This window comes from Chrysemys picta, chromosome 25 (assembly GCF_011386835.1).
Source record: "Chrysemys picta bellii isolate R12L10 chromosome 25, ASM1138683v2, whole genome shotgun sequence".
Classification (NCBI taxonomy): Eukaryota; Metazoa; Chordata; order Testudines; family Emydidae; genus Chrysemys; species Chrysemys picta.
Window position 1 is genome coordinate 1,182,588 of NC_088815.1, and position 20,754 is coordinate 1,203,341.

At 50.5% G+C, this 20,754-nt stretch overlaps 1 protein-coding gene across 7 annotated transcripts in view; it reads right to left on the reverse strand.

The window, feature by feature from the left end:
- LOC101938807 (excitatory amino acid transporter 4-like) overlaps positions 1-20,754 on the reverse strand; it is a 116,259-nt gene that overhangs the window by 55,055 nt on the left and 40,450 nt on the right. Inside the window, exon 1 of one of the 7 annotated variants that reach the window (XM_042847684.2) lies at positions 6,533-8,783. The exons of the other annotated variants lie outside the window; for them this stretch is intronic. The gene's annotated coding sequence lies outside the window, so the exon portion shown is untranslated. Of the gene's footprint in view, positions 1-6,532; positions 8,784-20,754 lie in introns of those variants that run through there. 7 annotated transcript variants of the gene reach the window in all.

Below are 20,754 nucleotides of genomic sequence, written 5' to 3' on the forward strand. Positions count from 1 at the left end.
CGTCTGCCCCAGTCCTGAGCCCCTCCTACATCCCAAACCCCTCATCCCCAGCTCCGTTGTGTCATGGGCATCAACAATTTTCTTCAACTGGGTCCCCAGAAAAAAAGTTTGAAAACCACTGATCTACACCACACGGTTAGGTCGGCGCACAGCAGCTTACCTGGACCTAGCTCTGGAATTGGCTTCACTTAAATTTGGCTCCCGCTGACGTAAGTGCCTCACTACCCTGACTTAATAACACCACCTCCCCGAGCAGCGTAAAGTCAGGGTCAATGTAACTAGTTAACGCAGTATCAGTGTAGACACTGCGTTACTGACATCGACAGTTACTGGTTTCCAGGAGCTGTCCCACAGTGCCCCACGTGACCACTCTGGTCACTGCTGGGAACTTCGCTGCCCAGGGGTCAGGTGGACAGGAAGCCGTCCCTCTCCTTTAAAGCTCTGTGAATTTTTGAAGTTTCTTTTCCTGGTTGCCTGGCTTGGTGAGCACACCTAGCAGCTCATCCTTGTTGTGTGCAATTGCCCAACCGACCATGCTGGCTCCATGTGCTAGACATGTTTCTGCCGGCAGTAGACAAGAAGTATTGGATCTCCCGGGCCAGTGGGGAGAAGAGGCTGTGCAGGCACAGCTCCAATCTTGCCATAGAAATATGAATATCTATAAGCAGGTTGCTCAGGGGATGCAGGAGAAGGGCTACCACAGGACCAGCAGAAGAGCCGTGTGAAAGCCAAGTAGCTGTGGCAGACATACCAGAAATGAAAAGTTGACACCGTTATTTCCAGGGCTGCCCGGGGGGGCAAGTGGGGCAATTTGCCCCAGGGCCCCGCAGGGGCCCCCACAAGAATATAGTATTCTATAGTATTGCAACTTTTTTTTATGGAAAGGGCCCCCGAAATTGCTTTGCCCCAGGCCCCCTGAATCCTCTGGGCGGCCCTGGTTATTTCATTAGCTTGGGGATGGGCTGAGCACCATCTTTAAACCAGAGCTATTGTTGCACTCCCTTGCCTTGTGGTATCCCTGGTGAAGACTGCTGCTGCTCCTTGTCATACCCCTTTGTCTGTCAGCCCTGCACAAGCTGCTCACAGATGTCCATGTTTCTATGGCTGGTCTGTATCAGTGCTTGCACAGCTGCTTCTCCCACAGGCCCGGGAGATCCAATACTTCTTGTCTACTGCCGGCAGAAACATGTCTAGCACGTGGAGCCAGCATGGTCGGTTGGGCAATTGCACACAACAAGGATGAGCTGCTAGGTGAATTTGCCAAGGTGGGCAATCAGGAAAAGGCATTTCAAAATACACAGAGGGTTTTAAAAGAGTGTGGTGGGGTCAGGGGCGGCGAGTTGTATTGGCCCGTGGTGCCCGGGTTCCAGCAATATTCAGGGCCTGGGGGCCTGGCTCCACCAATGTTTGGGGACGGGTCTCTCCCGGCCCCACCTGCCGCCCCCACACACCTCCCCCGAGTGTCCCCCGGCCCCACTTGCTGCCCCCGCGCACCTCCCCCAGCCCCGGAGCCTGCAGCTCCACGCTGACTCTGCTCTGCGGGCTCCTGGCATCAACTGCTGCCACAGGGTCCTAGTGCCCCCCCTCCGATAGTGGCAGGGCAGGCTGCCCTTACCCTGCCTCGGACTCTTCCCTTTTCTGGCGGGACCCTCCACCAGCACAGGGGGTCCCCCTGCCTGCAGTTACTGCTCCTGCCCCACGCTGGGCAAGAGGCAGCCCCATCACCCACCCCCAGCGAGGTTACAGTGAGGGGTAGCAGCAGGGGAGGAGGTGCACATGTGATGGAAGCCCCCCCCCCCAGCACCCACCACAGGGGAGGCAAGGGGGCTTCCTAGACCTGAGAGGGGCCCTAGGAGCACGTGCAGTGACAGTGGTGGGGGTGAGTGTGCTGCTGGGGAGAGAGGGGGGCCCCTCCCCCAGAGCTCACTGCTGCCGGCAGGGAGAGGGCTGGGGAGAGTCCTCCTCTCTGGCCCCAGCCCTGGGGCAGCCTGCCTGCACCCCAAACTCATCCCCAGCCCTGCCCCACCCCAGAGCCTGCACCCCCAGCCAGATCCCTCACCCCCCCCGCACCCTAACCCTCTGCCCCAGCCCTGAGCCCCCTCCCACACCCCAAACTCCTCATCCCCAGCCCCACCCCACAGCCCTCACCCCTACACCCCCTCCCAATCCCAAACTCCCTCCCAGAGCCTGCACCCCCTCCCCCTTCCCACACACCCCCTCCCGCCCCCAAACTCCGTCCCAGAGCCTGCACCCCTCACCCCATCCCACACCCCACCCCCAGCCCAGAGCCTGCACCCAAACTCCATCCCAGAGCCTGCACCCCTCACCCCCTCCTGCACACCCACCCCCTGTCCCAGCCATGACCCTGCATCCCCACCCCCTTACCCTCTACTGCCCCCAAACTCCCTCCCACAGCCTGCACCCCAGCCCTCTGCACTCCCTCCCAGAGCCTGCACCCCTCACCCCCTCCTGCACCCCCACCCCTTGCCCCAGCCCGGAGCACCCAGAACCCCAAACTCCATCCCAGAGCCCAACCTCTCACCCCTTCTGCACCCAAACTCCCTCCCAGAGCCTGCACCCCTCCTGCACCCTAATCCCCAGCCCAGAGCCTGCACCCCAGACCTCCTCCCCCCACCCAAACTCCCTTCCAGAGCCTTAGGTAGGATCTGGGCACGACCAACATTTCTACAAACCTGCCACCCCTGGCTGGGGTGGAGGTGGCTTCCAGACTCTGTGAGCGCTGGGCAGTGGAGTTTACAACTGTGACCAGAGTGGTCACTGACGCAGGGAGTGGGACAGCTGCCGGAGGACTGTTAGGGTCGACACAGGTCATGCAGTGTCTACACTCGCACTGCATCAACCTCAGTAAGTCAGGCATGGCTCATCGCTGTTCAGGAAGGTGGTTTACTGCGTGGCTGTATGTGACGTTATTGACATGAACTGGGACCGTATAGATCATTGTTGCAACCAAAGTCTTGTAGTGGCACCTAATCTGGTATAAAGGGGGTCAAATAGGGTGTCTAAGACAAGGTTATGGTTGGCTGGTTATGATTATGCTCTCTGTATGTGTATATCATTTTTGTAGTTGAAGTTATGAATATTGGCTCTATACTGTCTGTATTTCAAACTTATGCTATGCTTCTGGGTGACACTCCAGACAAGTTGGTGTCAGCTCTGCCTAGCCGGCTTGATGGCCCATTAAGAACCATCAGCTATACAATTGACCCATTGAGAGAAACTCAGCAAAGTATGCAGGGACTTGCCCATGAGACTCCAGACTCCATTTTGCTGTAATTTTCCACAATAAGGACAAAGAGGTGTTTTTACACCTGGAAAAGACTATAAAAGACTGATGCCTCATCTCCATCTGGTCTTCAATCCTGCTTCTTACCTCTGGAGGGACTTTGCTACAAATGGAAGCTCTACACAAAGGACTGATGACCCATCCCAGCTGGGGATGTTCCAGAGACTTGATTTGAACCTGCAGTTTATTCTATCTCTGCTACAAGCCTGAACCAAGAACTGTGCCATTACTGTATGTAATTGATTCCATTTAACCAATTCTATCTCTCATCTCTATTTTTTTCCTTTTATGAATAAACCTTTAGATTTTAGATTCTAAAGGATTGGCAACAGCGTGATTTGTGGGTAAGATCTGATTTGTAGATTGACCTGAGTCTGGGGCTTGGTCCTCTGGGATCGAGAGAACCTCTTTTCTTTTACTGGGGTATTTGTCCCCATAACCATTTGTCCCCATAACGAGTGGCACTGGTGGTGATACTGGGAAACTGGAGTGTCTAAGGAGATTGCTTGTGAGACTTGTGGTTAGCCAGTGGGGTGAGACCGAAGTCCTCTCTGTTTGGCTGTCTTGGTTTGCCTTGGTGTGCGTAGAACCCCCAGCCCTGGGCTGTAACTGCCCAGCTTTAAGCAATTTGTCCTGAATTGGCCCTCTCTGTTGGGCCCGCCAGAACCAGCATCGTTACACAGTAACAGGGCGCTTATTTTGGCCAGAGACAAATCTGAGCATAGACCCATGCACAGAAGATGGTTCTTGTGCCATTTCATTGAACTCCCAATCAGGGTAAATTTGTAGGCCCAATTATTATACCACCACCCACGCAGAAACTTTCAACCCCAAGGAAGACAGTCATAAAAGGATCACTCTCCCCTTCCACTCCGACCCACACCCAGAATCCCAACTGTTCACACCTCTTCATAGCAAGCAGAACAGCTTGTGGAGACTTATGTATCAGTTCCCACCAGTTCTACGTTTAGGCTGATTAGTGCTGAGTGCTGCCTGCCAGGTGGCTGGGCAGTGCTGGTAGCCAAGAGAACTGATTGACGTTTGGGGCTGTGCTTTGGGTGAGTTGTTCCCACTTGCATTAGGGAAGAAAGAGAGTGTTTGAGTCCCTGCCTGATTAAAGAACACTGGTATTCTGCATGGTTGGCTCTGCTCTATTGCCTCTGGATTTGCTCCAGGGGAAGCCCATCACATACCATAGGCCATTGCTGGACCGTATAATAAAAGCCTGGCTGAATGAGACTTGGCTGATGCAAGCCCTCTGGTCTGAGCAGAGAGGTGGTATATTGGATACAGATGGGATTACTTGGTTCACCAGCTCCTTAACCAGTGTGGGTAAATCCTGGTGTCACAGCTCAGGGCAACTGCACCAGAATTCCCCCTCTACTGTCCAGCAAGGCCACCCACTCTGGGCTTCCCGCTCCCCAGCCATTGGCGCTCCTGCCTTCATCTTTCTCTTCTGACCAGGGTATTTCCAGGCTGCACAGTCCCCTGACTATACTGTGAAAGACAGGCAGTCTAGGCAGGCTTCTTTTGCCTTCTCTTCAGAGACCGTATGCAGTGTAATTGCCACAGGACTAAGGTACTACCCAGCTCTTCCTAAGCAAGCATATTTTATTTTGAAGGTAAAAGCATTACAGAGAAAATATATTAAAACAGTAAAAGAACTGACACACATGCTAATAAACTTACCAGAGATCCCCACTCCCAAGCTTCAGCCTGGGCTCTGGCTGGTAAACAATCCTTCCAGCCACACCCAGAGGTATTCCTGTTGTTTCACCCCTTCGGCCCTGAACAGGAACACCCATGAGTAAGAGAGTCACTCCTTACTCCAGCTGGCTCTTTGAAGAGTGTGAATAGGTAATCAACCAGTCTTTGTTCAAAGTACAGTTTTAAAAGGATGAATTTGAGGTGGATCATTTGCATACCCCTCACCCCAAGTATTGCCTGGGAAATCCACTTCCCACATATTGTTCCAAAACGTCCTTTGAAGTTCCTAATATCTCCTAGAGAGTGCATCAATCCTGCCTTCCCCTTAAAGAAGTTCTATACAATCCCACAAGAGTACACAAACATTTGCATTTCAATAAAATACGTAAACTTAATTCCATAAGGTTTAGCCAGGATATTGTCATCTCTCTCACACCTGGGTCATAGAACAATAGCTCATTTCCTGTAATAAGAAGTACTACAATGTAACAGAATGGCTAGTGTGTCTTTATGCCCCCTGTTGGATGGGACCAGACCTGCTCACCTGTGCACAATAGGCCCTATGCTGCTCACAGCTAGCAGAGTATCAGGGGGTAGCCGTGTTAGTCTGTATCTACAAAAACAACAAGGAGTCTGGTGGCACCTTAAAGACTAACAGATTTATTTGGGCATAAGCTTTCGTGAGTTAAAACCTCACTTCTCTCTTAGCTGAAGTGGCAGGGGGCTGAGCTTTTGGAACAGAAGGGCCTGAGTTTTATCTGCCCTGTTACCGTGAGGTGTCCCATGGCTGCTGTGTGTAGAACAGCCATGATACAAAGTCTGTGCTAACCCCATTTTGTAAAAATTATTTGAACCACCACTGGGGGGCATTTGGGGCGCACATGGAGCTACATTGCAACCTCCTAAGGATTCTGGCTCAGACCTGCCTCCAGCCTTTGCTTTGGGCCTTACAGAGGCAGAGTATTTTACTGTAACTTTATCTTTATCTAAACCTACAGGGCAAAATTCATCCTCGGGGTAACTCTGCTGACCTCTAGCCTGAGGAAAAGGCCTGGTGTATGTAACAATGAAGAAATCAATCAGATGCTATAGAAAGTACTCCCAAATCCTATCGCTTGTAGGCTTTCAGCACCATCCCAGAGAATGCCTAGGGAGGGACATAATTCTCTGGTTCTGTAGGAAGGTGTTATAGTGTGACTGGCTCCCTTAAGAGGGAATAGGGTCCAGTGCACCTGGGATTGATTAACTTCCTCCCAACAGAGCTTAAGACAGGACACCTGGGCCTTATATATGGTGATGTGACAGATTTCTGTTACCAATCTGCCTGAGGCGTCAGGTGATCAGGCTGAGGCCACGGGATCGGTGCGGGAGGGGATGAAGGAGCACACCAAGTGTCTAAGTTTTAAAGCTTTATTAATAAAATAATAAAATAACAGCAGTGAGTGTTGGGACTGCTCCAACGTTACTCAAAGGAAGCAAGAAAGTGTTAGTACCCCAGCCCTAACCCACTTTCATACTCACACACGCATGACCCAAGGCTGGCCAAGCCAGGGTGTAATGGAAGAAGAAGAGGGGGAGGGGTGGACAGGAGTTCTTGCCCCGTGCACAGGTCGTCCAGGGTCCGCTGCGATCTCCGCCTTGCTTTGGCTCTTGGGAGGGTTTTAAGTCCTGGGTTCCTTTGGGGGTGTTTTCGTCCAGGGCCCTCTGTTCCTGGTGCTCTTTGTACCAGTCCAAACCAGCTCGCTGTGGCCTCCTCAGCTTCCCAAAACACCCCAGCTACAGAGACTTTGTTTCCCCCCCATTGGCCTTCGCTGCCTCATTCGCTCTCACTGTTCTCACTGCTATCTCTGCAGCCCTGCTCAACTTCATTCTCCTCTTCTCACAGCTGGGCAGCTGCAGATTTTTGGTCGCACCCATGACCTTGGACCGGGGCCAGCATCTTATCTTCACACGGAGCTAGCTGAAGTGTCGAGTTAACCCGTTCTCTGTTCTTTTTCTCCTTCCCCCTCTTGGCCTCTTGCTCCGTGCAAGGGAATCTTCCATTCCACACTTACACCTTTGACCTCCCCTGCCCCCAAAATGCCTTGCAATGCTTACAACCGCATTAGCAACATACAATGCTGATCTGCCTCCCCATGGGACCCCCTGAGGGAGGGAGTCCTTGGGCCTGTGACAGTGAGAGAGGGAGACAGTGGCTGAGTCAGTAGGGAAAAGGAATAGAGCAGAGCTGCCTGAGAAGACAAAATCGGAAGAAGGAGCAATAGGAGCAGCAGAAGGTAGCTGGCACCATTGGGAAGAACAAAAACTGAAGGAAGTGTTGGTGAGGCCTTGTCAGAGCTGGGGAACCCTGCTGAATTGTAGGAGCTTATGCAGAGGCCCCTAGGACCCAGAGGAAGAACCTGCCTGGTTCAGGGCAGCTGAACCTGAGGAAAGAGGGTTGATGCTAGTGGGTGGATCCAGAAGCAGGGATAGGACTTTTGGGCAGGGAGCCTAGGGGAGTGGAAGCCCCCTTGCAGTAAGGGCTGCAGGCAGCTGAGCCCAGAACCAGGGGTTGGTCTTGGAGGGATGCTCCTACTCAGGGGCAGGGAGGCCTTGGGTGTGGAATGCTGTGGGGAGCTCTCTTGCAGGAGACCGGACTTGGGTTGAGGGATGGGAGCCTGTTCATGTGGCTACCCAGGGAGGCTCGTGCTGTCAACCACAGGAGCCTGTGGTGTCAATGGGAAAGGGACCTGGAAGGTCAGGGCTGTGGGAATGGATTGGTCTCTGTCCAGCAGGCTGTGTGGGAAGAAGGGCTCCGTTGCACCTGCCAGCGCTCACCCCTGGGTGCTTGAGCAGGTTAATTCCAAACAAGATATTCTCAGTGATGTGTCAGAGAATCAGGTACAGTCATGGGGAAATGATTCAGACCTATCTCCTTTCATAGAGTGTCTTGTGCCAAAAGCTGTTACTCCAGCTGTCGGTGACCCCTTTCCCCCTTCTAGGGAAGAGCCAGGGAGGAAGCACCGTAACTCTGCTCCAAAGGCTGGAGACAGAATCCTGCTCACTGCATACACTCAAAAGGAACCAAACTAAAGGGACCCAACTGCTCTTTCCTCTGGTCTCAGCCCAGCCACGAAGGCTGACTTTGCTATTGCAGAAATAACTTCACCACGGCTGCATTTTGACACTACCTATCGTCCCTTTCGAAGATGCAACCACTTCATTGTCCTGGCATTTATTGTAAGTCCGAGTGAACTACACCAATGTTCCAAGGTAGCAAAGAATATCATCATTAATTCAAATGTGTCTATGCATTGTATGATGTCCTCTGCATAAGCTAAATCACGGTAAATCACCGGCAACCCACCTGTTCCACAGTGCTAAAAGTTCTCTAACCCATGGGAAAAACCACAGGGGATCCGAAGAATGGTATGCATCCTAAGAAGTGGGCTGTAGTCCACGAAAGCTTATGCTCTAATAAATTTGTTAGTCTCTAAGGTGCCACAAGTACTCCTGTTCTTCTTACCACAGGGGATGTTTTTCAAAGTGCTATAAAATCCACATGCATAATCAAATTATCTTGAAAGTTGATGTGCCTCACTGGGGCGTGGGGAAGGGTTAGTGCTGCAAATTTGGGATTATTGGGTCAAGATATTCCTGAGATACTGCACCCAGGGAAAAGGGTCTGATCAGTAAAATTTTCTGATGTTTGTAACTTTTTGTGCACATCCCTGTGACTCAAACTATGGCACTGCACCAGCCTGAGATTATCCAACTGGATTTGAAATCAGCTCGTGTCCATGGCAGAGAAGCAATATTAGAAAAAGTTATTAGCAAATCTGTCCACCTCAGTAAATTGGCAGGCATCTCGGAAAGGGATCTGTGCCTGTGTCACAAGCCAGGCTGTACTGTGGCCACAACTGTGTAGAGACAGGTCAGAATGTGTTACTATCCCTTGGCAGCTTAGGGACCAGGCAGTAGACCTCGACTTGAACCTTCAGGGAGTGAGAGTTCAAGTCCTCCCCGTTGCAGATTCCTGAGAATGTCAGGTGTATACTGTACTATTCTCTACTATGGCTCAGTTGAGAACAGGCAGTGTTATGGAGAAGTGTATGACTTCCATAGTTCAGGGAGAGTGGAGCTCGCTGTTGTACAGCTGATTTTCTGCATGCTGTAAAAGCCATGTGCAGTTGGAGCTTGTCTTGCAAATAGGTATACAACAGGAGTAATGATAAACGTTGTGGTACAAATTTGGGGTCATTTGTTGGAGGGATTCCTGGGAAACAGCCCCCACACCCCTCCAAAAAAGAACTGCTTTTAAAATTTTTGGTGTCAACTTTTTTTTAACAGAACTACAGAATACAATAAAATAATAAATAAGGCCTTGCCCCTCGTAAAATGTATGGCACTGCCCTGCCCCTGAGCTCAGCTATTTAGCAGCATCAAGAAGCAGTTTAGAAATATTTCCAAAGTTATAGCACGGCAAGAGCTTTTATTGCCAGTGCTCATCTCTGAAAGTTCTTGTTTCTTCAGAAAATCCTCAGTAAGTGACACAGCTTGAGTAACGTACTCACTTCATAGAATATCAGGGTTAGAAGGGACCTCATGAGGTCATCTAGTCCAACCCCCTGCTCAAAGCAAGGCCAATCCCCAGGCAGATTTTTGCCCCAGATTCCTAAATGGCCCCTTCAAGGATTAAACTCACAACCCTGGGTTTAGCAGGCCAATGCTCAAACCACTGAGCTATCCCTCCTCCCCACTTGATGGCTTAGGGGAATAAATGTTGCCCAGTGGCTCATGAGTCTGAGAATCATGGGTTTTATGTTGACCTGGGAGAAACTTTTTCAGCAAATAGAAAGTTCACTGAAAAATGCATTTGACATGAACTGGCTATACAATGTCACCCAAAATGTTTTGTGGGACTGAGATGGTTAGAAGAGGAGGTGCCTTCCTTCTAACCTTTAGCCTAGTGGTTAGGGCACTTGCATGCATTCAATTCCCTTCCCCCTTCTCCCCCCCCCCCGCCTGCTGTGGAGATAGAATTTGAACATAGACCTGCCCCACCCCGCAGCTGTATGTCACAGATGAGTGCCCAAATAACTGGGCTAGGGGATATTCTGCGGCACCCTCTCAATCTCTCCTGTGGAAGCTGTTCCACTGTGTATAAATAATTAAATTGTCCTTGGAGAAGGGACCTGAGTCACCTACATCCTCAGCGAGTGGGCCACCACCAGGCTATAGAATTATTCTCACTTGCTGTCTCTCGAGCCCAATGACTATTCCTTGTCATTCATAGTGGTCATTCATAATTTATTTTATTCATATTTTTATTTTATTTATTCACTCCATGAAGTGCCAATATGAATGACAATGAATAGTCATTCAGCTGGAGAGACCAAGCATATGTCTAAGGCCTTGTCTACACTACAGAGTTTTGTCGATGCAAGTTACGATGACATCCAGTCACCGCTGTAATTAAACCGCCGATGCATGCCCACACTATGTTCCTTGTGTCGGTGGAGTGCATCCACAATAGCACCTCTTGCATCGACACAGAGAGCCGTGCACTGTGGGTAGCTATCCCACTGTACAACTGGCCACAGGATGCTTTGAGAAGGGTTTGCAATGCTGCATGGGGGCAGGTACAGTGTCACATAATGAAGGTTTCTCAATTCCATCATTCCATGGGAATCTTACTAGATTGTCAGCTGGTTTTCAACTGCCCTGGTAACCTGCGAGCCAGCCAGCTCTGTCAAAAAGCATGGATCCTGCACTGCTGTTCAGCATTGTGCTGTGCATTATGAACACAAGGCTATAAGAGGAGCCCAATGGGCTGAGGGATGCCTTGAAGGAGCATATTAACACTGAGCCACAGTAATGTGTCTTGCTGTAGCTTGCTGAGCTTGGCATTGTTTGTTTGCACCGTGCTAGGAACTGTGTAATGATTGCTGTGTGTGCCCAAAAAGTAACATATTGTACTGCACGTTTTAAAGTAGCACTTGGTAATATGACCAACTGAAATTGCTGAACACTAGCACAAGAAGCCCACAGAAGTGTGTGTGGGCGGGGGGGGGGGAGGGAGGAGAGTGTGACAGTGAGTGTGTGTGTGAGAGAGAGACACAAAGACAGTGTGTGGAGTGGGGGACAGTGAATGAGTCGGCATGCTGTCTCTAAGTTCAGACAGCAGCCGGAAGCAACCAATTCTGAGGCAGAAGCTGGTGCACGGACAGCTGGTGTCCCTCCACCCCAGCTCAGCCTCAGCCCCCGCCCTCTCTCCCTGACTCTGCACAGCACCACAGCACTAATCTCTTCCCCCTGCACTGCCTGCCTGCCGCTGTGGTGGTAGTGTGGGGAGAGCAGGATTCCATGTTAATGTGATGATTTTGTGATTCCCTCCAAGTTCTCCCACAGCCTCCTCTCCCCACAGACCAAGGAGATCCACCCTCTCCCCTGCAGTCCAGGCAGGAGTGTGTTTGCTGCTCTAGCCGGCATACTCAGCTTGGCAGTAGCCATGTGAGCTCTCCATGCTAAGCAGTTTCAGAACTTCCTGGGGCTTTGAAAGGGGAAGGGTGCACGCCTGTGTAGCTGGATGCAGGGCAGCAGAGTTCAAAACAGCAAGCAGAGTGGTCACGCTGGGCATTGTGGGATACCTCCTGGAGGCCAGTTATGGTGATGTAATGAACGCAGTGTCTACATTTGTCTATGCTTTGTCTATCTAACTTTGGCACAAAAAGCTCTACGTCTCTCATCGTGGTAGTTTTGTCGGCACAGAAGGAGAGTTAAATCGGTGGGAGGAGCATTGTAGTGTGTACACCTCCACTGTTCTGTCATTGCAAGCTGCCTTTTGCTGACAAAACTGTGTAGTGTAGACAAGGCCTAAGGCTAGGTCGACGAAAGGCAGTTTATGTCGACCTATGTCACTGTCTACACTACAGTCTTGCTCCCGCCAACGTAAGTGCCCTGCTATATCGACATAACAACTCCACTTCCATGAGAGGCTTAGATCTTATGTCTTTGTAGTTAGGGAGACACAGTGTCTACACAGTGTAGACACTGTGTCCCTTACATTGACTGTTGGCTGTTATTCTTGTCAATTTCACGGCTTCTGCGGTGGCTATAAGTCCACCAAACATAGGTTGACTTAAGATTGTAGTATAGAGATGCCCTAAGAATGACTAAGCCAGATGGTTAGGAAACTCGTCTATGATTCTGGAGACAAGTTCAAGTCCCTGCTCCAATGACTAGTTAATTAGTTATAAAGAGTGGAATAGCTTCAACAGGAGAGATTGAGAGCTGCTGCTCCTCCCACTCCCATCATCATCATCCCATTATGCCTCTGGTGTTTAGAGCAGCGATGAAGCTCCTCCACTTCTGTCTGGTCTTTCAATGGTTCCCCAGCTGTGCCCCGGGTTTTTCAGCTCAGCTTCCACAGCTCTTCACCCTGTTGTTTTTGGGTGGCCTCATTCTCGCTTGCCTTCAGGTGTCTATCTTATTGCTATTCTGGTGATGGAATCAGTTTCCATCAGAAGCACATGGTCAATCAATCTCGAACGCCTTCTGGCAGTGATGGTGCTCATACCCTCCTGGCTGCACTGTGTCAATAGATCTTGGTTTGAGATTGTTCTGGGCCAAAAGATACAGAGGAGTTTTCTGAGGCAGGTTGTATGGAATGAAGACAGTTTGGATATGTCATACTTTCTCATTCCCCAGCATTCTGCACTATAAAGTAATGTTGAAAGTACGCAGCTCTGATAGAGCTTGAGTTTGGGTTTGGTGGTGTATTTTGATGCTTTCTAGACTGTATTTAAGCTCCTGACGGTGTTCCTGGCTTTACTGATTCTGTTCCAGATGTCCTGGCTTGTTCCACCATACTGCCTGCTGCTGCTGCCCAAGTATGTGAACGTTTCTACACTGGTGAGAACATAACCCTCTATCCGTACTGGTGATGGTGAGGCAATATTAAAGGTCATGATATTGGTCTTATTGCGGTTGATTTTCAGTCCAATTTGCTGGCTGAATATGTTGAGTTGAGTTGTTTTTTCTTGTATATGGTGTTGGGTATGTGATAGGAGAGCGAGATCATCTGTGAAGTCCAGGTCTTCAAGGGACAAGAAGGGTGTCCATTTAATGCCTCCCGGCATGTCTTCTGTTGTGTGCTGCATTACCCAGTCGATAGCAATGTTGAAGAGGACTGCAGACATGACACATCCCTGATGTACTCCTGTTTTGACTTCAAAACTGAGCTCACTAAGATCAACATTGCATGTAAAGTTGGAATAGAAGCTTTTGATTATGTTGATTACATGGAGAGGGATTCCATGTGCCTGCAGCATGTGCCATAGGCTGGTCCTGTGAATGCTATCAAAAACCTTCTCAAAATCTATTAAGTTTATGGAGAGGTGCCGTTGCCATTCTAAGCATTGTTCTATTATGTTTCGTAGAGTGAAGATTTGATCTGTGCTTCCAAGCCCGCTCCGAAAACCGGCTTCCTCTTTTCTGAGAACACTATCAACTGCCTCTGAAATACACTGGACTATGATCTTACACAATACTTTGCTTGGAACAAATAAAAGTGTGATACCACACCAGTTATTACAAACACGGAGAGCTCCTTTCTTTGGTATCTTCACTCTAACTCCGTTGGTCCACAGCTTTTCCCTTTCCCAGACTGATGTAAATAGAAACAGAATTGAACCTGCCAGGTTCAATAGAGGGGCCAGGATAGATGCTGCTAACTCTGGATTTAGCTTGAACAACTCCACATTCAAGTTATCCTTGCCAGGAGCTTTCCCATTTTTAAAGGATTTGATGGCTTGAATGATTTCTTCCTTAGTTGGTGTGTCTGTGTTGATATCAAGATCTTCTTCTGCCTCCTGGATGTTTGCTTCCTCTTTAGGTGGCTCCCTGTCCTCTGGTGTCCCTGCCTTGTCAGGGCAGGACAGCTTGCTTGCTCTACCCCAGAGTCTGTGTTAGTGGGGGCTTTTTGCTCCTGGCAGGTTCAACCATACCGGATTGGTCTTTTGTGGAGCATGAAAGATTGTCTCTTTCACCAACAGAAGCTGATACAATAAAAAATATGACCTCATCCTCCTTATCTGTCATATCCTGGGGCCAAAATGGTTACAACTAACCTGCAAACAACTTAGAACTGAAAAATCAGTTACTTGCCCAGCTCTGGTCCTGTGCACACTTGTGCTCTCAACCAGCCTTTTTCTTGGTGTCTCCTTCTGGAAGTGAGTTCTGGGTGACATTTTAAGCACCCTACAAACATACCCCAAAGTCTCTCCCCATCTATCTGAGTCCCATCTGGGATGGCTTGGTGGGCAACACTGCATGTCAAATATGAAGCCTGGATGGTGCCAGGCATCACTAGGCAGGACAGACCAGATTTGCACTGAGAATTGGGACCAGGGATGCTCAGTGTACACTACAGATGAGTTGAGGGTTGGGAGCTGAGAATGGGCATGTTCAGTGTATGCCCCAGGCACTGAGACCAGAGGCGGTGACTGAACAGGCTCCGTGTATGAGATCATAGGCATGAGATCCAGATGGGGGGAGGAGCATATTCATTGCGGTGTTGTGACAGGCTCTACTGATCTCCATGGGGTGTTCCCATTCAGGTGCGAACATCACATTGAGACGAACCGGACACCTCCCACCTCTGCAATCTTCCAGTGTTGCAGAGGGTTGTGCAGAGCCCCTTCCACTTACACTAGCCCCAAAGGAAGAGTGGAGTCTGGGGTCTCCCTGCCCCTTACCACCTCCAACTGGTGGATGTGCTCCTCAAAGCCCATCAATTACCACCTTCCGTCCCCCTGCCCTGCTGGGGGCAGGAAGAGGCTAGGACAGCAGAGCTGTCAGTGGGTGAGGTGTGCACAGGAACACACCTTTCATTCCCCACCACAGCTGCCTCTCACGCCACATCACTAGCAGTACTTCACCAAAAAGCAAAGGAAACTCACCAACAAAAGCCATTGTTAACACAGAATTCAGGTTGCCTAGCACTGCCTTGTACTCTTCCATAATGCAGGGGGCTAAACTTAACCCTATGGAAACCAGACAATAGATTCTCCCACACCTTGCCCCCACACAACCTTAACTGTTTCCTCTTTGGCTGATGCCCCTACTTGTCCCTGTCAGAGATCATAGCCCCAGGGCCATAAGTGGGGCAGCAGCCCAGGGTGCAAAGCCGCCCAAAGCGCAAAGCTGCAGGGGCAGAAAAATGGGGCGCAGCAGGGCTCGGTGGGGACAGCCACAGGCGATGATTGGAGGGCATGCAGGGGCATTGCCCCCAAACTGTATACCGGTCCCGAGCCTGCCAGAGTCACTCCTCCCTCAGCAGCAATGCACACACGATCTGACATCCACAGCCAAGTCCTCTCAGTGCACGGTGGAAGGGGAGGGCAAGCAGGTCTCCAGAGGCTCTCTCCCCCATCTCGGCACTCCTGCTCCCCTGCATGTCCGCGCCATGGAGCGTGGCCGGGTGAACTCCTGGGTGGCCGGGGGGGGGGGGGGGGGAGAGGGGGTGGTGCATCCAAAGGCGAGTGAAACTTCCCCACAAGGGCTGGGTGGCTAGAAACTTCCTGGGAACTCCAGGCAGCTCACAGGGGAACAGCTGCTGCAGCCTGGGGTCAGGAGCAAGGGGAAAGCCCAGCCCCATGCTACCCTGGAAACTCCAGGCAGAACACTAGGGGCTCACAGCAGAGCTGCAGCACCAGGAGCAAGGAAAAAGCCCGGCCCCAGGCTGTCCCGAGCCAGGTGCCAGCTCCAGGAGCCATGCGGCTGTCCTGAGCAGGGAGACCATCGCCCAGAAGCTGAAGGGGAAGCCCCTGGCTCATAAGATGTGGCTGGACACCCTAGGGGACTACATAGGGCAGCACTGGGTACTGGGAGAACAGACCCTGCTGCCATACCAGCTGGGGGCTCATGAAATTTCCTCCTTCATCCTCTGGGGCCCCTTGAGCTTTTTGTTTCTAAAATGATGTTCTGTTTAGAAATTTAGCTAGATTTAACAAAACAATACCAAACACCCAAACCTGAAATAAAACGTTTCCTTTCATTGGACCTGAAATGAAATTGTTTTGGTTTTGGCCACTAACCCCCAAAAATCACTTATTTGCCCAGCTCTACTGCTATAGAACTTCGTTGATATTTGACAATGATAGTTGAACATTTTCTGTTTTCCCCTAGATTTTCCATTTTTGTTTTCCTCTGAGTTCCAGGCTGTGGCTGGAACCATAACCAAAATGACAAAATGATAGTGGGAAACAGACTGTTCTTGCAGTATTTCTGACCAGGCAGGAAGCACCACAAATCTCGTTGTTATGACATTTCTAGTATGATTCTGCAGAACAAAGAGATTTGAATTAATCTCTGAACTGAACTTCTGAACTAGCTGAGGTTTGTCCCTCACAAGGTGTTTCCAGCAGTGGTTTTCCAGCTCTTTTGTTAGGTGGACAACTTCAAACAAAATAGACCCCCCTTCTCTCCTAAATGTTCAATCACCCCAGGATGTGCTTCCTCAAATGCTTCATTCTGAGGTCCACCTGGAAAAGGGCAGTGGATCAGATTTGAGACTGGCTGGTTTAGGGTAATGCTAGCGGACTACAGTTAAGAGTTATCATAGAATCACAGAAGATTAGGGTTGGAAGAGACCTCAGGAGGTCATCTAGTCCAATCCCCTGCTCAAAGCAGGATCAACCCCAACTAAATCATACCAGCCAGGGCTTTGTCAAGCCGAGCCTTAAAAACCTCTAAGAATGAAGATTTCACCACCTCCCTAGGTAACCCATTCCAGTGCTTCACCACCCTCCTAGGGAAATAGTGTTTCCTAATATCCAACCTAGACCTCCCCCACTGCAACTTGAGACCATTGCTCCTTGTTCTGTCATCTGCCACCACTGAGAACAGCTGAGTTCCAACCTCTTTGGAACCCCCCTTCAGGTAGCTGAAGGCTGCTATCAAATCCCCCCTCACTCGTCTCGTCTACAGACTGAATAAGCCCAGTTCCCTCAGCCTCTCCTCATAAGTCATGTGCCCCAGCCCCCTGCTCATTTTCATTGCCCTCCGCTGGACTCTCTCCAATTTGTCCACATCCTTTCTGTAGTGGAACTAGACAATACTCCAGATGTGGTCTCACCCGTGCCGGATAGAGGGGAATAATCACTTCCCTCGATCTGCTGGCAATGCTCCTACTAATGCAGCCCAATATGCCGTTAGCCTTCTTGGCAATAAGGGCACACTACTGACTCATACCCAGCTTTTCATCCACCGTAATCCCCAGGTCCTTTTTCTGTAGAACTGCTGCTTAGCCTGTCAGCCCCCAGTCTATAGCGGTGCATGGGATTCTTCCTTCCTAAGTGCAGGACTCTGCACTTGTCTTTGTTGAACCTCATCAGATTTCTTTTGGCCCAAACCTCCAATTTGTCTACGTCACTCTGGACCCTATCCCTACCCTCCAGCATATCTACGTCTCCCCGCATCTTAGTGTCATCCATGAACCTGCTGAGGGTGCAATCCATCCCATCATCCAGATCATTAATAAAAGATGTTGAACAAAACCGGCCCCAGGACCAACCCCTGGGGCACTCCGCTTGATACTTGCCTGCCAACTAGACATCGAGCCATTGATCATTACCCGTTCTAGCAAGCTTTCTATCCCCTTATAGTCCATTTATCCAATCCATACTTCTTTAACTTGCTGGCAAGACTACTGTGGGAGACTGTATCAAAAGGTTTGCTAAAGTCAAGGTATATCACGTCTACTGCTTTCCCCATATCCACAGAGCCAGTTATCTCATCACAGAAGGCAATTAGGTTGGTCAGACATGACTTGCCCTTGGTGAATCCATGTTGACTGCTCCTTATCACCTTCCTCTCCTCCAAGTGCTTCAAGATGGATTCCTTAAGGACCTGCTCCATGATTTTTCCAGGGACTGAGGTGAGGCTGACCGGTTGGTAGTTATGGGATGAAATTGAGCTAAGGAAAATTTGGGGTGAATGAAGAGGCCTATTATACTGCTGAATAGTATCCAAAAATGAGAAGAGCCCTGCCTCACATGAAACTGGATTAGATAAAGTACACAAGAATGCACTGGAACCAGAGGTGAAAGTGGGCCGGTACAGCGTACCAGTAAGAAGTGGCTGCCGGTACCGGCCCGTACACAGCTGCCATTAAAGTGCTGCCATGGCATGCACTTTAACATCACTGCCCCTTTTGTCCCCAACCAGGGCCACTGATGGGGTGGAGAGGGGGGCAAAAGGGGCAGCTGCCCCGGGGCCTGGTGATTTAAAAGGGCCCGGGGCTCCCGGCCACCGCTGCTGCTACCACAGCAGAGGCTGGAGCCCTGGGCCCTTTAAATCGCCGCCAGAGCCCCAGGGGGTCCGGGCTGGGCAGGGTGGATGGGCTGGTTAGGGGAGGCTGACCCCCAGCCCTGTTCCTTCCACCCGAGCCCTGCCCCTTCCAGGGACCTGGAGCCAGAGCCCCATACCGGTAAGTCTTTTATATTACTTTCACCCCTGACTGGAACAAGGAACTTTGGGTGAGTCAGCATGTTCACACACCTGACTTCAGGACCAGGATATTTCTCTCTATCTGGCTCTGAGCCCTCTCTACTGGGGGGGGGGGGGGGGGGGGTGAGGAGGGGGAGCTAGAATTTGGCATCTACCAATTTCAAAAAATGGTGGCTCCATTATTGTAGTGCCCCCTGCAGCAGAGGTTTTGAGGTTGCCAGGCACAGACACACTCTGTGGTTCTGCCTTGCTCCTGGCTTGTGCTACCACATCCACGGGGTTTCCTGAACTCCTGGGCTAGACTGCACAGTCACAGGAGGGCTGCTGGCTACGCTGCACTTCAGACCTGCCAGCATGTAACACTAGTACTCAGAACCTGGACCAAAGGCCTCAAATGGGCCTTTCAGGTGAGAGCATCCCATTTACAAACCCACCTGTCCCTGTCACCCCATAACTGATAGATCCTAACTAATGTTTGTCTCACTGTGTGAATTAAACCCACTTAAAAAAAAAGAAAACTGGAAAACCCAGTTCTACCATACAGGCCCCCTAGTCATGAGAAGGGGGTGAAGCCTGAGTTTTCAGATTACAGCACAAACCTCTATCACTTCAGTGACATGGGTAACAGCTTCCCAGGCCTGTTGCCTTAGGATCAGGCACTGGAGGGGAACCTGAAACACATTCTGACAGTGGGTGAAACAGCTATTTGCTAGTCAGCAGTAAATACTGGAGAGCAGTGCTCCTGGGTTCTGTCACTGGGGCTGGGAGCAGAATGTGGTGCGGTGGTTAGAGCCAGACTAACTAGACATACATGTGGTATACCCAATGGGAGAGGCAGAGCAGCCAAGTAGCTGAAACTTAGCCTGGTCTTGCTGGAGACCTGGGTTCTGTTCCCAGGCACGTTTCAGTAACAATGTCCAGTTAACTGTGTGAATCTATTTGTAAAGTGGGGAAGGATAGGTTGGGTATGTGAAGGGGAACACACTGCACTGGGCCTAAAGGGTTCAAGGACAATACTGGGCCAAACCCCCTCTTCCCAGGCCTGCAGAGTACACTCTGGCTGGAGGAGCAGCTTAAAGACCCCAGAAGCCCAGGTTAAGGGGGAGGCAAATGGGCTGGAGGAAATATAAGCCCTTCCCTAGAACAAAACCAGATGGAAAGTTGAGCCTGAGATGGGCCCCCAGGGCTGGGGAGGCCGCCTGGCAGTGCCTTCCACAACACCCTTTGGAGACCCTGGCTCAGTTTTGAACTCTGTGAAGTTCCTGATTGTTTGGACTGCAGGGGACTGCACCTCAAACTGAAGGCGAGAACAAGTAGGAAGTGGCCCAGGGTGGCAGACTAGGAGTTTTGTTGTAGAGGACTCTGCTGGTACAGCTCCCCAATAGGACCTGGCCTGGGACCAGGTGGAGAGAGAGGCTCCAGGTCCCCCCACCACAGCTGGTTGACACCAAGGCCCCAAAACAGACCGAGGCTGTGGTTCCTCCAGCCTAGGGGCAGGAGCCAGATGTTTCTGCCCCCCTTTCGTCTGGCAGAAAAAAAACTGGGTGCACTAAGCACTAGGCCACTTAGCCCTTTGAGGACTCTACTCCAGGCTATGAGGTTCTGGTCAATAATAAGGGCAGGGAAGAGTGTGGAAACACAAAGAGTAGTCAGTAGAGGTGAGGCCTGAACACACAGCCTCCTGATTCCCAGCTCTGCACTTTCCCTTAGTCTACAGAGTATTTGAGGGAGCAGCCTCTCCCTCACCTGTGGAATATTGCCTGCCTTTGCAGACCGTGGAACAGAACTGGATTCTGTTAAAATGTGGAACCCCTTGCAAAAGCTGGTTCACTTGAGAGGTGGGCTGCAGTCATACCCCTTAAAAATACAATTAAATAGTCTTGAGAGCTTATACCATGCCCCCAGAGGGTAGATAAAATGCACATGCTCTCCCCTGTCTACGCATACTAAACTGGGCTCTGCTATTCCTGATAATCTGCTCCCACATAATGGCAGTACTCCCAGACTCAGTGATTTTGGAACGGAGAGACCCATTTTTGTAAGCAAAACCAGGAGGGAGGCCACCGGAATGCAAGTTCTCAGTTTGGAGCATGAGTTCTAAGCATTGCTTGGTTTTGGTTGATTGCTGTTGGTCTGGGAAGCAGCATAGATTCCTAGTTTCCAAGACCAGAAGGGACTACTGCGATCATCTAGTCTGCGCCCCTGCATACGCAGGCTCGGCAGGATTGGATTTTAACTGACAGATGTCAGTA